This window comes from Carcharodon carcharias, chromosome 15 (genome assembly GCF_017639515.1).
Source record: "Carcharodon carcharias isolate sCarCar2 chromosome 15, sCarCar2.pri, whole genome shotgun sequence".
Lineage (NCBI taxonomy): Eukaryota > Metazoa > Chordata > Chondrichthyes > Lamniformes > Lamnidae > Carcharodon > Carcharodon carcharias.
Window position 1 is genome coordinate 126,955,779 of NC_054481.1, and position 15,924 is coordinate 126,971,702.

The 15,924-nt window shown below is 44.4% G+C and overlaps 1 protein-coding gene across 6 annotated transcripts in view; it reads left to right on the plus strand.

The window, feature by feature from the left end:
- The window catches only part of pik3cd (phosphatidylinositol-4,5-bisphosphate 3-kinase, catalytic subunit delta), a 199,609-nt gene that overhangs the window by 38,662 nt on the left and 145,023 nt on the right, over positions 1-15,924 (plus strand). For 5 of the 6 annotated variants that reach the window (XM_041206088.1, XM_041206084.1, XM_041206083.1 and 2 more), the window contains exon 3: positions 13,670-13,777. The gene's annotated coding sequence lies outside the window, so the exon portion shown is untranslated. Of the gene's footprint in view, positions 1-13,032; positions 13,160-13,669; positions 13,778-15,924 lie in introns of those variants that run through there. The other variant, XM_041206086.1, reaches the window with a different exon arrangement.

The following is a 15,924-nucleotide window of genomic DNA, read 5'->3' on the forward strand; positions in this document are numbered from 1 at the left end:
GCCCCCTATATCTCCAAATAAAAAGCTGTTATTGCTTTTGGAGCCTTCCTCAAAGTAGGCTTGCACACTTCTCAACAATTGTTGTTGAACATCTGTATTACGGGACTCCAGTTGTGTAGGATTGGAGACTGAGCTTTAATAATGGGGCATCATTATGACTGAGCAGACCTTTTAGAGCGTAGGTTTTAAACCATGTGCGCGAGAAACTTTACGTATGCTAAATTGCAACGTTTCCATTTTGCATGTTCTTGTGTTGACGTGAAGGTCCATGCGTTGGGAGTGGGCAGACCTGACGCATGGCTAAAGCCTGAGTATAAACCAAGGTTTGTTTTTCTATTAGTGAGGGAGAAGATAGGCCCATCCCGTTCAATGTGGGCATCAAAAAAGAGCAATTTTGCGACATGCAATAGAATAGTTGTTTATAATATGGCTTGGTGAGTCTGTGGTGAATTACCATGTTTCTAGTTGGAAGATGTCAGAGCTGGGGCGAAGGGATGTTTCCTAATTTTGGCATTTGCCAAATACATCTGAGGCAACTCAGGTACTTCCAGAATAACACCGTGCTTTCACCACATAGTGGTTCAACATGGCATTCCTGTTCTACACAGTCACTCTCAGGCCTCATTCATTGACTCTGCCAGTTAGTCTTAGTGTCCGAGTGTGTTCGTTCTGCTAATTCTAACTATGAAATGGGTTGAGATGGCGCACAGACTGAAGGACAGTAATCTGGATGCACTGCCTGAAAAGGTGATGGAAGCAGAATCAATGATCACTTTCAATGGGATAAATGCTGAGGGGATAAATTGTTGTACTATAGGAAGAAGGAAAGGGAGTGACACTCATTGGAAAGCTGTTCAAAGAACCAGTACAGACATGATGGGCTGAATGGCCTCCTGTGTTGTATTATTCTAGGAGGATATTCTCTAAATAGCTAACTTCTAAGCTCACCTCATCTGGTTTGGACACACATCGCTGTTTTCTTCAATGTCGTTGGGTTAAAATTGAGGAACTCCCTACCTAACAGCATCTTAGGAGTATCTTCAACACGTGGTTCAAGGAGCTGGCTCAGCACCACTTTCTCAAGGGAAAATAGACATGGACAGTAATCGTTGTCACAGTCAACCACGTCCAAAGAATGAAGTTTAAAAGAAACACTCAAGATGTTAGATAATTTGCATAATATTGATATAGTGATGTTACTTCACTCCCACAGCTTCAGCTTGTGTGCATGAAGGCTCTTCTTTAATTTACTCAGTATGAATTTCAGTCCATGAGTTAGAACAGCACTGAATATGAGCCTGTGACAGTCTTTAATTGTCCATTTTAAGGGTTACACATTTCTTGTGGTTTCGTGCAGGCTGCTTTCATTTTTGGTGTTGTGAGAACCACTCGGTGTTGATTTGTATTGCAAAGTGCAACAAACAACTCAGTGGTAAAAATGGGACAGAAGTACGAAGTAAGTGATAGTGAATTAACAGCCCCATTTCACGCTTGCTCCAGTTTGCTGTAAAATGTGCTGTGGATGCATGGCTGCCCAGGTTGAATGTTGCCCTCTGATATTCTACAGCTCTTTAGGGTTTAATTAGAATTTGGCCTCAGTGAAATCCCAACCTCAGAATCCCACGCTCCTTGGTGCTAAATAAGTCCTCGAACCACTCATTTGTAACTTCTCTTCTTTTTAATTGGTGGGCGAGAGGGAAGTGGAAATTGGCCCTTGCTTTTGGCACCACATTTCCAGATTGTAGTCTCTGTCATCTGTTGAACATCGATGTCACGTTACAGAACACAGGTGCCAAACTCTGCCGTTAATCCCTTGGGGGCTGGCAGCTACCATCAAACAGTTCCTCTTTCTAAAACACCCTGGTGAGTTCATCCTCGCCAAAGGTGATTAAGAGCTGCATGGGAGACTGGGGCACTGATCCATGATGATATCTGTGACAGGATTACTATAATTTCCAAGGCAGTGAGGAAAGAATGGGGGATTGCGTGAACTGGATAGCTCTTTCAAAACAGCCAGCATGGACATGATGGGCTAAATGGCCTCCTCCTGTGCTGTAAGATTCTCAGATCAGTGACAATCCTTCAGCAATCTCAGCCCAGTTTTTTTTCCTAAATGCCTCAATCTATGGACGTCTCTCCCTACATTCCAGAACCACCTCAGACCCAGGCTGTCAAACCCCTGCTTTGCAGTACACTTGCCTTAACATCTTCCTGTTGTTGTCATTATATCTATTTTTCTTAACCAGCTGTCAGTGTGGCTCAGTTATGAACGCTCATGCCTGGATTAGAGGTGGTTGTTTCCCAGCTACACTATGAACACAGCCATAGATTGATACAAACAGAGGGAGACCGTTCAGCCTTGTGAAAGAGCTAGCCAGATAGTCCCATTCCCCTGCCTTTTTTTCCAAATTCTCCCCCTTCAACTATTTATCCAATTCCATTTTGAAAATCATTAATGGAGTTTACTCCCTCCACCCTTCCAGACAATGCATCCCAGACCAGGTATGTCAAATGCAGACTAAATCCAGCCCATAAACATTTAGGTTAAGAAGGTGGAAGCCTTCTTGTTGTCCCCAACTCTGGAGAAGACTCTCCAGCAGCATGGAAACTTCCATCCCCTTACAGTTCATCCTTCTCAATGTTCTAGCATTGCCAAGTACATGATTGCGAGCTGCTTTACTCTCAGGATTCCCCCAGTAGATGTTTGGTGAGCAAGAGCGCCCTGGGCTTATCAGCCCTCCTCTCTCTCCAGCTCCCTTGGGGAAATGCAAGAAAGAATCACAATCTTGCCAAGAAAAATGAATTATGGCCAAACCAATTAAATCCAGATTTCTGTTGTTTGTCTGATGGTGGGGAAGTGGGAGTTCATTTGGACCCAGTGTCACTTCAACAGATATACTTTTTTTGAGATTGGGATCAATTTGTTGGGAATACCGCCCACCCACCCACCCCCCCCCCCCCCCCCCCCCGCAAAGTCCAGTAACAGCAGAAGCAGAACAGGTAAGTTTACAATCCAGGTGTGTTTCCTGTTCTCTCTTTACAAAGTCATTTGGTAGAACAGAACTTGAGTATTGCTGAAAAAATACACTTACTGTGGAAGCTTTTCTTCTTGCACTCAACAGGACAATTTGCAAGAATACCAAATGTAAAGGGAACAACAATTTATACTTCATGAGAAGGGAGTGCTGATTGGTTGGCAAGTGGACTCTTGATTGGTACAGGGGTTGCCATGGAGAATGCACCAGTTAACTGATGATTGACAGTTAACTGCCAAGCTTTGTTAAAATTCAAACCAGATAGGTTGACTCTGATTGATCAAGGCATTGCCCTGGGGAATGAACCAGAGATAGGCGACAGCCTAAAAAAGCTTGCCAGTTGGCAGTGGTTGTTCCCTTTACATATGGTACTTTTGCGAATTATCCTGATGAGTGCAAGATGAAAAGCTTCCACAACATGTGTCTTTTTTTTCAGCAATGCAATGTTCTATGTCCCATTATTAATACATAGGCATCAGAGCTCAGGGTCATGAAACCAGGAAAACTTGACCCCATTAACTGAAGGAGACCTCAATGGAATTACACTGCGAGTTAATGGATGGGTTAATGTTTTGGGGATCACTGCCCATTATCAGAACCTTATCCCTTTCTGTTCTGTGGAAGGTCCAACTCCTCAGACCAAAGTCAATCTTAACGGAGCAACAACCATCTCTTTGCAGCACTGTGTAAGGTGGGTGGAAGATTTATCATCTGAACAATGAAAACACAATTGTATAGTGTGGGTATTGAGGTGTATGTAGTGTGTTTCAGTGGGAACTTCATTTATTTCAATATACAGAGAATTTAAAAAGGAATTGTCACTGCTTGCAGAGTGAACAGTGTCTTATTTTGAGCACTGTGAAGATTTAGCTTGCAAACGGTGGGTAAAGGCTGTGAGGAGACAAATTCTGTTTTTGCATTGAAGCAACTTTGATGTCCTCTTTTAAGTGGCAAGAAATAGGCATGTTATGTATTCTGCTGCTTTTTAGACCCCGGCACTTTAAGGGCACTTTAACCAGATGACAGAACTGCTTTCAATATAAAACAGTTTCTGCAGAGCGGACTTGACTGTGACAACAAGTGTTGAATAACACCAGAAAGAGTAACAGCTCCCCCCACACCCCACCACACACACACCCCCATCATCTGATTTTCACATCATGCCCCAACATTTCCCAGAAATGTCTTCAAAGAGTGGACACCTTGTAGTGAGAGTGTTGTTAGCACAGGCCACTTCACCCACAAGTGAAGCTGCTGTGAGAAAGGGTTGGTTGGGTTGAGAAGGGGTGGTGGGTGGGTGGTGGGGAGTTGATGCTGTTTTTTTTTAAGTGCCATGTATGTAGTTTCTGTTCTGCAGTTGGATTTCCTGTTATTGTGTTTGCATGTGCACGGACTAATTAAACATGGTTTCTCCGTTCTGTGCTGACCACATGGCTAACAGGTTCAGGTGTGTTCACACTGTAATAACAACTTGCATTTATATAGCGCCTTTAACATTGCAAAATGTCACAGGAGCAAGATCAATAAAAATGTTATTATCTTCATGTTAATTGGATCCCAAGTCAGATGGCGAAATATGAAACTTGATGCAAATCCTTTTCTTGATAGTTGATTTATTTGTAGAAAGCAGCATTCCATATGTCTGCCTCCTACCTAACACTCTGTGTCCTAACAGTCTCTCTTTGTAAGTGCTCTGGGTACTTAATTAAACAATGCCCTTCCCCTGTGTATCTTAACAATGTAATTAACATACCATTAACACTTCACAGCAAGAGATACAGGACAAGTGACCAAGAACATGGTCAAAAAGGGAGGTTTTAAGGAGAATCTTAAGGGAGAGGCAGAGAGGTTTAGGGAGGGAATTCCAGAGTTTGGGGCCTGGCCCAGGACTCAAGGTGAAGTGATTAAAATCAGGAATGCTCTTGACTTTTTTTCTTTATTCTTTCATGGGATGTGCACATCACTGGCAAGACCAGCATTTGTTGCCCGTCCCTAACTGTCCTTGAACTGAGTGTCTTACTAGGGTCATTGCAGTGGGCAATTAAGAGTCAGCGCCATTGCTGTGGGTCTGGAGTCACACGTAGGCCAGACCAGGTTAGAAAGGCAGGTTTCCTTCCTCCCTCTAAAAGGCCTCAGCGGGTGATGAGTTTTTACAGCAATCAATGATAGCTTCACGGTCACCGTTACTGAGACCTGCTTTTAATTCCAAGTTTTATACATCAGTTGCTGTGGTGGGATTTGAACCCAAGTACCCAGAGCATTAGCATGGGTCTCTGGATTAACTAGTCCAGTAATATTACCACTATACCATCGTCTTGCCATTCTTAATGTCAGAATTGGAGGATGGGAAAGATCACAAAGGCCGTAAAAGGTGACAGAGATAGGGAGAGACAAAGCCGTGGAGGGATTTGAAGTCATGGGTAAGGATTTTAAACTTGGGACATTGTGAGACTGGGAACCAGTGCTGGTCAGCAAGCACAGCGCTGATGAGTGAATGGGACTTGATGAGAGTTGAGATACAAGCAGCAGAGGTTTGGATGAAAAGCAGTTTACATTGGGTGGAAGGTGGGACACTAGCCAGGGGACCATTGGAAGAGTCGGGCACAGAGGTGAAAAAGACACAGATGCAGGTTTCAACAGCAGACGAGGGGAGGCATTTCAGAGTCGAGCGATGTTACAGAGGTGGAAGGAGGTGGTCACGGTGCTGGAACACGTGTGGTTGGAAGCTCACCTTGGAGACAGACACAACAGCATGGATCAAAATGGTCTGGCTCAGCTTCTCTCAGTTGCCAAGGAGATGGTTGGAAACTGTGGTCAGGGAACAGAGTTTGTGGACAGGCTTTGGTGCTCTCCATAGTTAATGGGAGGAAATTTCCCCATCAGTGTGATAAATCGCAAGAAATGCACGTGCGCTCTCCCTCTCCCCCACCCCGCATGCGCTCTCTCCCCCGCTCCGCGCTCTCTCCCCCGCCCCGCGCTCTCTCCCCCGCCCCGCGCTCTCTCCCCCGCCCCACGCTCTCTCCCCCACCCCGTGTGCTCTGTCCCCCACCCCACGCTCCCTCCCCCACCCCGCATGCTCTCTCCCCCACCCCGCGTGCTCTCTCCCCCACGCCGCACGCGCTCTCTCCCCCACCCCGCACGTGCTCTCTCCCCCACCCCGCACGTGCTCTCTCCCCCACCCCGCACGTGCTCTCTCCCCCACCCCGCACGTGCTCTCTCCCCCACCCCGCACGCGCTCTCTCCCCCACCCCGCACGCGCTCTCTCCCCCACCCCGCACGCGCTCTCTCCCCCACCCCGCACGCGCTCTCTCCCCCACCCCGCACGCGCTCTCTCCCCCACCCCGCACGCGCTCTTTCCCCCACCCCGCACGCACTCTCTCCCCCACCCCGCATGCGCTCTCTCCCCCACCCCGCACGCGCTCTCTCCCCCACCCCGCACGCGCTCTCTCCCCCACCCCGCACGCGCTCTCTCCCCCACCCCGCACGTGCTCTCTCCCCCACCCCGCACGTGCTCTCTCCCCCACCCCGCACGTGCTCTCTCCCCCACCCCGCATGCGTGCTCTCTCTTTCTTTCTCTACTTAAGTCAAGATCAAACCAACTCTTAAATTAGGATTCACGCTGCACAAGTTTAAAGTTGCTGTGTAGCCAGCACCATTTCATGTTGACCGAATTTGTAACTTGGTTACACTTAACATCTGCGGGCTGGGCTCCTCATGCCATACACTCGGAGCTGAAATGGTCTTTTTAAAACTGCACTAAAGCATGATGCACATTTGTGACAGCTGCAGCTTTGCTGTGCTCTTTGCCAGTCTGTACATTTAAATGCAAAATATGCTGTAGCTTGTTTTCCTTGTCCTCTTGGGTTTTAGCACTTTGCTGACCATGTTAACTTGTCGCGTTGCACAGTGTGTGTGTGTGTGTGTGTGTGTGTGTGTGTGTGTGTGTGTGTGTTGATAACAAAGGAAGCAAACCAATTATAGCAGCATATTGGCGGAGAAGAAAAGAGTTGACGTTTCGAGTCCTCATGACCCTTCGACAGAACTTGCGTTCGAGTCCCTTGGACTCGAACGCAAGTTCTGTCGAAGGGTCATGAGGACTCGAAACATCAACTCTTTTCTTCTCCGCCGATGCTGCTAGACCTGCTGAGTTTTTCCAGGTAATTCTGTTTTTGTTTTGGATTTCCAGCATCCGCAGTTTTTTTGTTTTTATAGCAGCATATTGTTAGATTAGAGGCATAAAGACACTCTTTAATCTGATGTTTCTTCCTGCTCGCTCAGTGCACCTGGAGGAGGAGAGGGGCTGTTACAGATAGGACATTAAACTGCCTGTACTAGAGGTGGTACAAATGTATCCAGTGTTTGCAGTGGGCCTGGGTCTACATCATTGAGTTAGTGGTTTGAGTTCTGACATTGCGTTCCTAGAGAGGAAAACTTGCATCTTTGACCAAGCTTCTTGTTCCAATATCTCCTTGTGTGACCTGGTGGTTGAACTTGGCTCGATGACACTCCTGCGAAGCACCTTGTGACCATTTACTACGTTAAAGGTGCTACAGAAATGCAACTTGCTGTTATTGCGTTTATATAACACCTTTCACGTCCTCAGGAAGTCCCAGAACACTTTATAACCAATGAATCCTTTTTGATGTCCGTCCACTGTTATCGGTAATCCTGAGGCCTCGGCTGATGCTTTGGCAACTCGAGTTCAAATTCCATGACTGCAGCGAGGGGAAATTTAAATTCAATTAATAAATCTCAAGTAAGATGTTAGTCTTAGTAACACTGCCCTTCAGGGAGGGAATCTGCTACCTTTCATCATTCTGGTCCATACACATGACTCCAGACCCACAGCAATATTGGGGTAGGTTCTTAACCACCCTCTGAAATGGCCAAGCAAGCTACCCCGTTGTATCAAACTGCGACAGAGAAGGGACTGTTTGTGGGTGCACCTACCCCACACGGACTGCAGTGGTCCAAGAAGGAGACACACCACCACCTTCTCAAGGGCAATTAGAAACGGGCAATGCCCGAGTCAACGATTCACATTCATTCCAAGAACGAATTAAAAGGAAAAGACAAACGGAGTGACCAATTTGTGACAGCAAAGTCCGCAAACTGCAGTGGGATGAATGACTGGTGAATCTGCCTTTGGTGGTTAAGTTGCTTGCTACCTCCCTCTTTGTCAATATCTGTATTGGTCTGTGGAATCAAGTGGGAAATGGTGAACAATAGGAGTGAAGGATCACATCCCTCATTCTTTCCTTGGCATGCAGAATGCTTATTAGCTGGAGACTGGATGTTAAGGGGTTCTAAGCATTAAATACCGTACAATCTAGGCTGATGCTTCTGTGCATTACTGAGTGAGCATTGAAGTGTCTATGATGGGGCATTAAACCAATGCTTCACCTACTTAGGTGGAGGTGAGAGATCCCGGAGAACCATTTAAAGAAGAGCAGGGGAGTTCCACTGGTGTCTTGACCAACATTTATCCCGTATCAAATCAGTGGTCATTTATTTCATTTGTGTGACCTTGCTGTCTGCACTTTTGTCTACGCAATAGTGACCACACTTAATTTAACTGGCTCTGAGGTACTTTGAGATGTTGCAAGGAAGTGAAGGTGCTACATAAAAGCAAGTCGGTAATTAACCATGGCACGGAACACAGGAACAGGAGGCCATTCAGCCCCTCGAGCTTGCTCCACCATTCGTTGGCGTCATGACTGATCTGCAACAGAATCCCACATTCAAGCCTTTGCCCCATATCCCCCAATACTTGTGGTTAACATAAATCTGTCGATCTCAGTTTTATAATTAATAATTGATCGAGCATTAATTGCCATTTGCAGAAGAGAGTTCCAAATTTCTACCACCTTATTGTGCAGAAGTGTTTTCTAATTTCACTTCGGAAGGTCTGGCTCTAAGTTTTAGGTTCTGCTTCCAAGTTCCTAGACTCCCCAACCAGCAGAAATAGATTCTCTCTACCCCTATCTGACCCCCTTAATATCTTGAAAATGTTGATCAAAAGGAGTGGCTTGAAGTGGCATTAAAGGTTGCTACTAATCTAAATCTATGAACCATAGAAATTACTGCAAAGGGTGCCATTCAGCCCATTGTGGCCGTGATAGCTCTTCAAGTGTTACTTCCTCCAATCCTGTTTCTCTGCACAATCACTATAGAGTCATAGAGTGTATAGAAGGAAGCTATTAGATTGATCGAGTCTGTTCTATAAGTATAAAGATCTAAATGCGTATCTGTAATAATACCTGGTTTTTTGCCTGTCTGCAAAATTCATTTCAACAGATGTAAACAGCAAACTTTAATAGACCGTATACTTTTGTACAATAACACGTTGAAGTGCTTTGGATAAAACTTCTCACTTGTTTAAAAAAAAAGCTGCTCTTAATGTAACAATTACTTTTTCAATTCAGGAGAAAACAGTTCTCAATTAGACTTTCATATCCTATTACTATAAACAAGTCAGAAGGCCAGACGCTTGACAAAATTTGTAGTCCTGTTGCTAGGGACAAGCTTTATGTACCTTTTACTGGAATGAGAAGTTTTGATTCTGTTAAAGTCTTTGGTGAAAGAATAACTAGAAATCTTGTATTTAAAATAAAGCAATAAAGATACTAATTTGACCACTAATTTGCCGTCACTGCTAATATCTAGTATATTTTTAAATGAGTCTCTGGCTCAGTTGACAGCTGTAGCAAGCTATTCGATGTTCCGGTAATGCTCTGTATGAAAATATCTCTTTTGACTCCATAGGGTAATTCCCAGTGACAGGCAGCCAGATGTTTTATAAGTACCTCCCGATTTATAAACTTCGCTGATCGGCAACAGTTAGTCTCAGGATTTACAGGAAAGGACAGGGCGCTTCAACACACACAGCTCCACCCTTGCAGCAGAATGCATTATGAGTTACATGTAACAACACGTTCATCTTTATAAAATACCAAATATACTTATGTGAAAATCGACCCCATGATCCATGGCCCAAATGAACTGTCGCTTTTCACAGACCTCGTGTAAAAGTCAACTCCAGATTTTCTGGGGGGGTCAAAGCCCAGAAATTTCAGAAGCAAAGTATAATCCTGGAGCTGTTAATGATTTGACTTGATTATAAATACATTAATACTGATGAAAATGAGTACTGGTAAATAAATGCTTAAAACATTTCTGTGTTTAAGTTTTTTGTTTTTATTTATTCAAATTATTAAACTGATCAGATTATAAATGATAAATAATAAGAATTCTTTAGCATTGTTGGTTTTTACTTTATACCGTTATGGCAATCTTCTTTGGATTTCACTTGGGTCCAAATCAAGCACACATGTCAACTTCTGGAATCACCTGGAATTTCAGAAATGGCAGGACCAATGTGAGATGGCATTTAATGCCAAAAAATGCAATGTCATGTGCATTACCAACAGAAAGGATCCACCAACAGATAGCTTTATGTTCTGTAGTCAAACTCACCAATAGCCATACCTGGGGGTTCATCTTAAAAACAATTTTCAATGGGGATTCCACATTTGGTGAATAACATCCAAAGCAAACAGGATTCTCGGATTTCTGAGGAAGAATCTTTGGTATTGCAGCAAAAATATCAGAGTTATCTCTTACCAAACATTTCTACCTCCAATCCTGGAGTATGTAAGTTTGTGTGTGGGATCCTTATATGGTGAGAGATATAAATAAGATTGAAGCCATTGAAAGATAATTCTGCATGAATCAGTATGGGGAACACACCAGTGTCACATCCTGGATTAAAGATTTGGAATGGGAATCACTTCGCTAAAGGAAGGTGTAAAGTAGATTAACCGTCTTATGGAATGGACCGGTGGGAATTGACTGAAACTGGTACCTGGTATCCTCCGGCAATGACAAAACTCGAGGTAGCCATTCACACAAGTGACAAAAACCATTTGTTTCCAAGACAGTGCATCAACAATCTATCTTCCCTAGGACAATCCCACAATGGAACAAGCTGCCAAAGGAAATAGTCACAGCCCCATCACTGGAAATCTGCAAGACCCATCATTAGATTATTTCCATTTAGATGTTTTCATTATCAGGTCTATCATCTCAGTAGGTCATCCCTGGTTAATTAGTGCTAATCATATAAATGTTGGTGGAATATGGATGTTGGTCGGTGATGCTGACACAACTAGAGTAGAAGCAACTCCTCAAAAACATTACCTGTGTAAAAGCCAACCTCGTGACTTTTGGCCTATTAAATTGGTCTCAAAAATTTAACCTTTACACAAGTATATAATGTAACATCCCACCTGAATTATCCTGTGGGATATCTATATATTACATTGATAACACAGGAGTGAATCCATTTAAGGAAATAAATCTAGATATAGGGATTGTCAACATATCCTTTTATTTTGCTGTCTGACACTGTGCATTTGATTTTTTTCTTAACTTGAAGTAAAGAATGCAAACATATTTCATGACTGTACATACATTACACTGTATGGTGTAATGTGAAACATAATCCTGTGGGGCAGTCAGTCAGTCAGTCTGTTTTTATAATGATATAAAGTCACCAATCACTCATTAGGGATGGCGTAAACATGCTATGGGTTTAATTATCTAAACTGGGCACATAAGATCAAAAATACATGGGTAGAAAAGCTTGAACACATCAGGGGCAGGGCTGTGTGTGCCGTGTTCTGCTCCAGGCCTAGGTGAAACTGAGACTGGATCAGGTGGCTCACTGGCATGCCGCTATCCCTTAAAGGCATATTGTGACATGTTGTTGTAATGGTGAGTGGTTGAAATGGTCGGTCACACTGTTGTCTCCTCGCACTCCCTGTGGTGAGGGCATCCAGACTGGTTCAATGGTTGTGTGACATGAAACTCTCTTCCCTTTGTGTGTTAAGATGATCCTTGGGCAGTAAAGGAGTGAACTTGCCATCCCAACAGAGACCCACACTCGCAGGGAGTGTAGAGATAGAGCCACAGCATTGCTGCTTCACATTTTTTGTTTAATCATTCATGGGATGTGGGCATCGCTGGCTGGGCCAGCATTTATTGCCCATCCCTAATTGCCCTTTAGTAGGTGGTGGTGAGCCGCCTTCTTGAACCGTTGCAGTTCATGTGGTGTGGGTGCACCCACAGCGCTGTTAGGAAGGGAGTTTCAGGATTTTGACCCAGAGATGGTGAAGGAATGGTGATATATTTCCAAGTCAGGATGGTGAGTGGCTTGGAGGGGAACTTCCAGGTGGTGGTGCTCCCATTTGCCTGCTACCCTTGTCCTTCTAGATGGTAGCGGTCGTGGGTTTGGAAGCTGCTGTCTAAGGAGTCTTGGTGAGTTCCCACAAGTGCACCTTGTAGATGGTACACACACTGCTGCAACTGTGCGTCAGTGATAGAGGGAGTGGATGGGGTGCCAATCAAGCTGGCTGCTTTGCCCTGGATGGTGTTGAGCCCCTTGAGTATTGCGGGAGCTGCACTCATCCAAGCAAGTGGAGAGTGTTCCATCACACTCCTGACTTGTGCCTTGTAGATGATGGACAGGCTGTTGGGAGTCAGGAGATGAGTATCACCTACCAACACCTCCCGTGGCTGTAGGATCGCCTCCTCGGTGTCATTGTTCATTTATATACTCGTACGTGTGGACGCTTATTCCAGTTACGACGTCAAAACCTTCAGCCTTTTAAAGATTGATATTGCATATAACATGTATACCGAAGGAGCAGATAGTTTCAGTTAATCTGTGAATTCACTCGCTTAGTGCAGTCAAGTCCCACTCCAGGTCTTGAACATTTAACTTAGACTGACATTTCAGGTTGATGCTCAGGCTGCCGAAGCAGAAACAGTGGGGAGTTTACCTGATCACCTGATCTGCATTCCTCCCTGGAGCAAAGCAGCCAGGAACAGATTAACTAGTCATTTATCTCCGGTGCTGCTGCGCAATAAAGGGCCGCCGCTTCTGCCTAAGTAACAAGTGAGCGCACGCCAGAAGTAATTCATCGGCGGTAGAGTGTCTTGCAGTGTTCCTCCAGATGTAATGAGGGGCCTCTGTCACAAGCCAGTACCTGGGAAAGGGAACTTGGCCACCAAACAGGCAGGAACCTACAGCTGCCATTCCCTTTAAAAAAGGGAACTGAACGGTTGGCAAGGGTTTGGTCCTGTTTATAAACAGTAACAGGAAATTCGGGAAGTACACGTCATGTCTGTCAGCATCTGCAAAGAGAGAAGATAGGTTAATAATTCTGGGATTGCCCTTTGACAGGATATTCAGTTTGCACCTGAAATTTTAAACCATTTTTCTCACCACATGCTGGCTGACTGTATTTATACTTGCTGTACTTCTCTGTTTTGGTTTTGATATCCAAACATTTATAGTTTTTTTTCTTTTATTTCATCTTTCTTATCGTATCATTGGGATTTTAATTGTAAGGCTGACAAACTCCAAAGTTCTTTAATGAACAAGAAACGAGGTGGTCGTGTTACAATATTTACCTTTGTAATCTAACTGCTCAGGGTCCAAGTGAACTATTGTGAATGAGACCAACAAAACCATCCGATTTATCTTGGAATGGTATTTATCTCCTTTTTGACAATGTTTCAAGTTTTGCATATCACTATATTGACTGTGTTTTATTTTTTATTTTAAACAGAGACTCAGGAATTGCCAGTACAAGCGTGAAGTGTTTCAGTAGAACATCAAATGGACAGTGATGGAACCAGGGAATTCTATAACTCATGTTTACTTCTGATGCAATAAGGTTTGTGCCTGTTTCTGTTGGTAGAGCAGTTCCTATTAGGCCACCTTCTGAAGTAACAAGCCAAGTGTCCTTTGCTATTGTGAGTTTGTTATTTATATTCTCAGCATATAGAAAGTTTGGGATGTTCAATATCACATGTATCTCAAGTTTTTGGAAGGCTGTATTGTGGATTATTGTCTGGTAGCTCCAGTAGGATGGAATGTAATTACTCAAATGAAACTTCCCCTTTTGGTAGTTTTTTTCATTACTCTGTCATTGGTGGCCTTGTCTTCAGCTATTTGGGCCCTATAGTCTGGAATTCCCTCTCTGAACCTCTCTTTCTTTAGGACTGTTCTTAAAGCCTGCTTCTTTACCAAAAGCATTTGGTGACTCTTTCTAATACTTCCTTTGGCTAGTTGTCAAATATTGTTTCATTTCACTCCTGTGAAGAGCCTTGAGCCATTGTACTAGTTAAAGGTGCCAGGTAAATGCAAGTTGTTGTTGTTTTGCTGGCGATCCTGGTGTGATATCATTTCACATCCTAAGTGTTTACATTGAAGGATATTGGTGCTGGGTTAGGCACACAAATGAAATGCAAAATTCTAAGTTTCCATTGAAGAAAGCTGGAATGAAAGGAAGAGTCATAGAGGTCTACAGCACAGAAAAAGGCCCTTCGGCCTATCGTGTCTGTGCCGGTCAAACAAGTACCTAAACTATTCTAATCCCATTTTCCAGCACCAGGCCCATAGCCTTGTATGTCATGGCATCGCAAGTGCACATCCAAATACTTCTTAAATGTTATGAGGGTTACTCCCTCTACCACCCTTTCAGGCAGTGAGTTCCAGATTCCCACCACCCTCTGGGTGAAAAAATTCCTCCTGACATCCTTACCTTAAATCTATGCCTCCTGGTTATTGATCCCTCCACCAAGGGGGAAAGTTCCTTCCTGTCTACCCTATCTATGTCCCTCATAATTTTATACACCTCAATCATGTCCCCTCTCAATCTCCTCTGCTCCAGGGAAAATAACCCCAGTCTATCCAATCCCTCCTCATAACTAAAACTCTCCAGCCCAGGCAACATCCTGGTAAATCTCCTCTGCACCCTCTCGAGTGCAATCGCATCCTTCCTATAATGTGGATTCCAGAACTGCACGCAATACTCTAAAAGAAGGGAACTGGGAAATCAGAAACAGAAAATTCTGGATGTACCCGCCCGGTCAGTCGGTATCTGGAAAGAGGGGGGGGTGGGGGATTCAGGTGGAGATTGAATGCTCTGGCGAGGGGTGACACCCGAATGGTTAGTCCACAGTTTCTCTTTGCGGATGCTGATAGACTTGCTGCATTCCCAGCACATTCTGTTGCTGTTTCAGGGAGGAAGAAAAGGATTGTTCTCCCGACAACGTGGTCACAGCTCCTCTTCTGAACATGAACAGGCAGAGGGAGCGTGACTAGCATTTGACCCCCGTTGCTGGGCACCAGTACATTAGCGGTGCAAAGGTAGAGGGCAGTTTTTAAGCATGTTTTCGCCTAAGCTTGAGGCAGGACAGAGTGTGGGGGAGGTGGGGGTGGGGAGCAAATCTGGGCCCCTGGTAAAACACAGTGTAATGTGGAAAAACTGCATGAAATCCCTGATTAAGCTTCGTTGAAATCTTTAACATCCTGAGGGGCCTTGACAGGGTGGATGTGGAGAAGACGTTTCCCCTTGTAGGGGAACCTAGAACTCATTTAAGACAGAAATTTTCTCTGAGTGTTGCAAGTCTTTGGAATGGTCTTCCTCAAATGACCCTGGAAGCAGAGCTTTTGAATATTTTCAAGACAGAGCTTGATAGATTCTTGATTAACAAGGGGGTGAAAAGTTATCGGGGATCGGCAGGAATGTGGGGCTGAGGTTACATTCAGATCGGCCATGATCTATTGAATGGTGTAGCAGGCTCGAAGGGCCGATTGGCCTAGTCCTCCTCATTCTAATGCTCATATGTTAGTACATTGTGATGTGATTTGCTTTATTATAAAGGCAGTGCATAAATGATCTCCAAGCCTGTTTCTTCATTGGTGTGCTGTGGGTTTTGTGTTATAATGGATTGGTTGGGACAGGGTGTGGTGCTTGTGTGGGGTACCTCAGGTTCCAAACAATTCTTAATGCAGCTCCATGTGTAACTTTGGAAA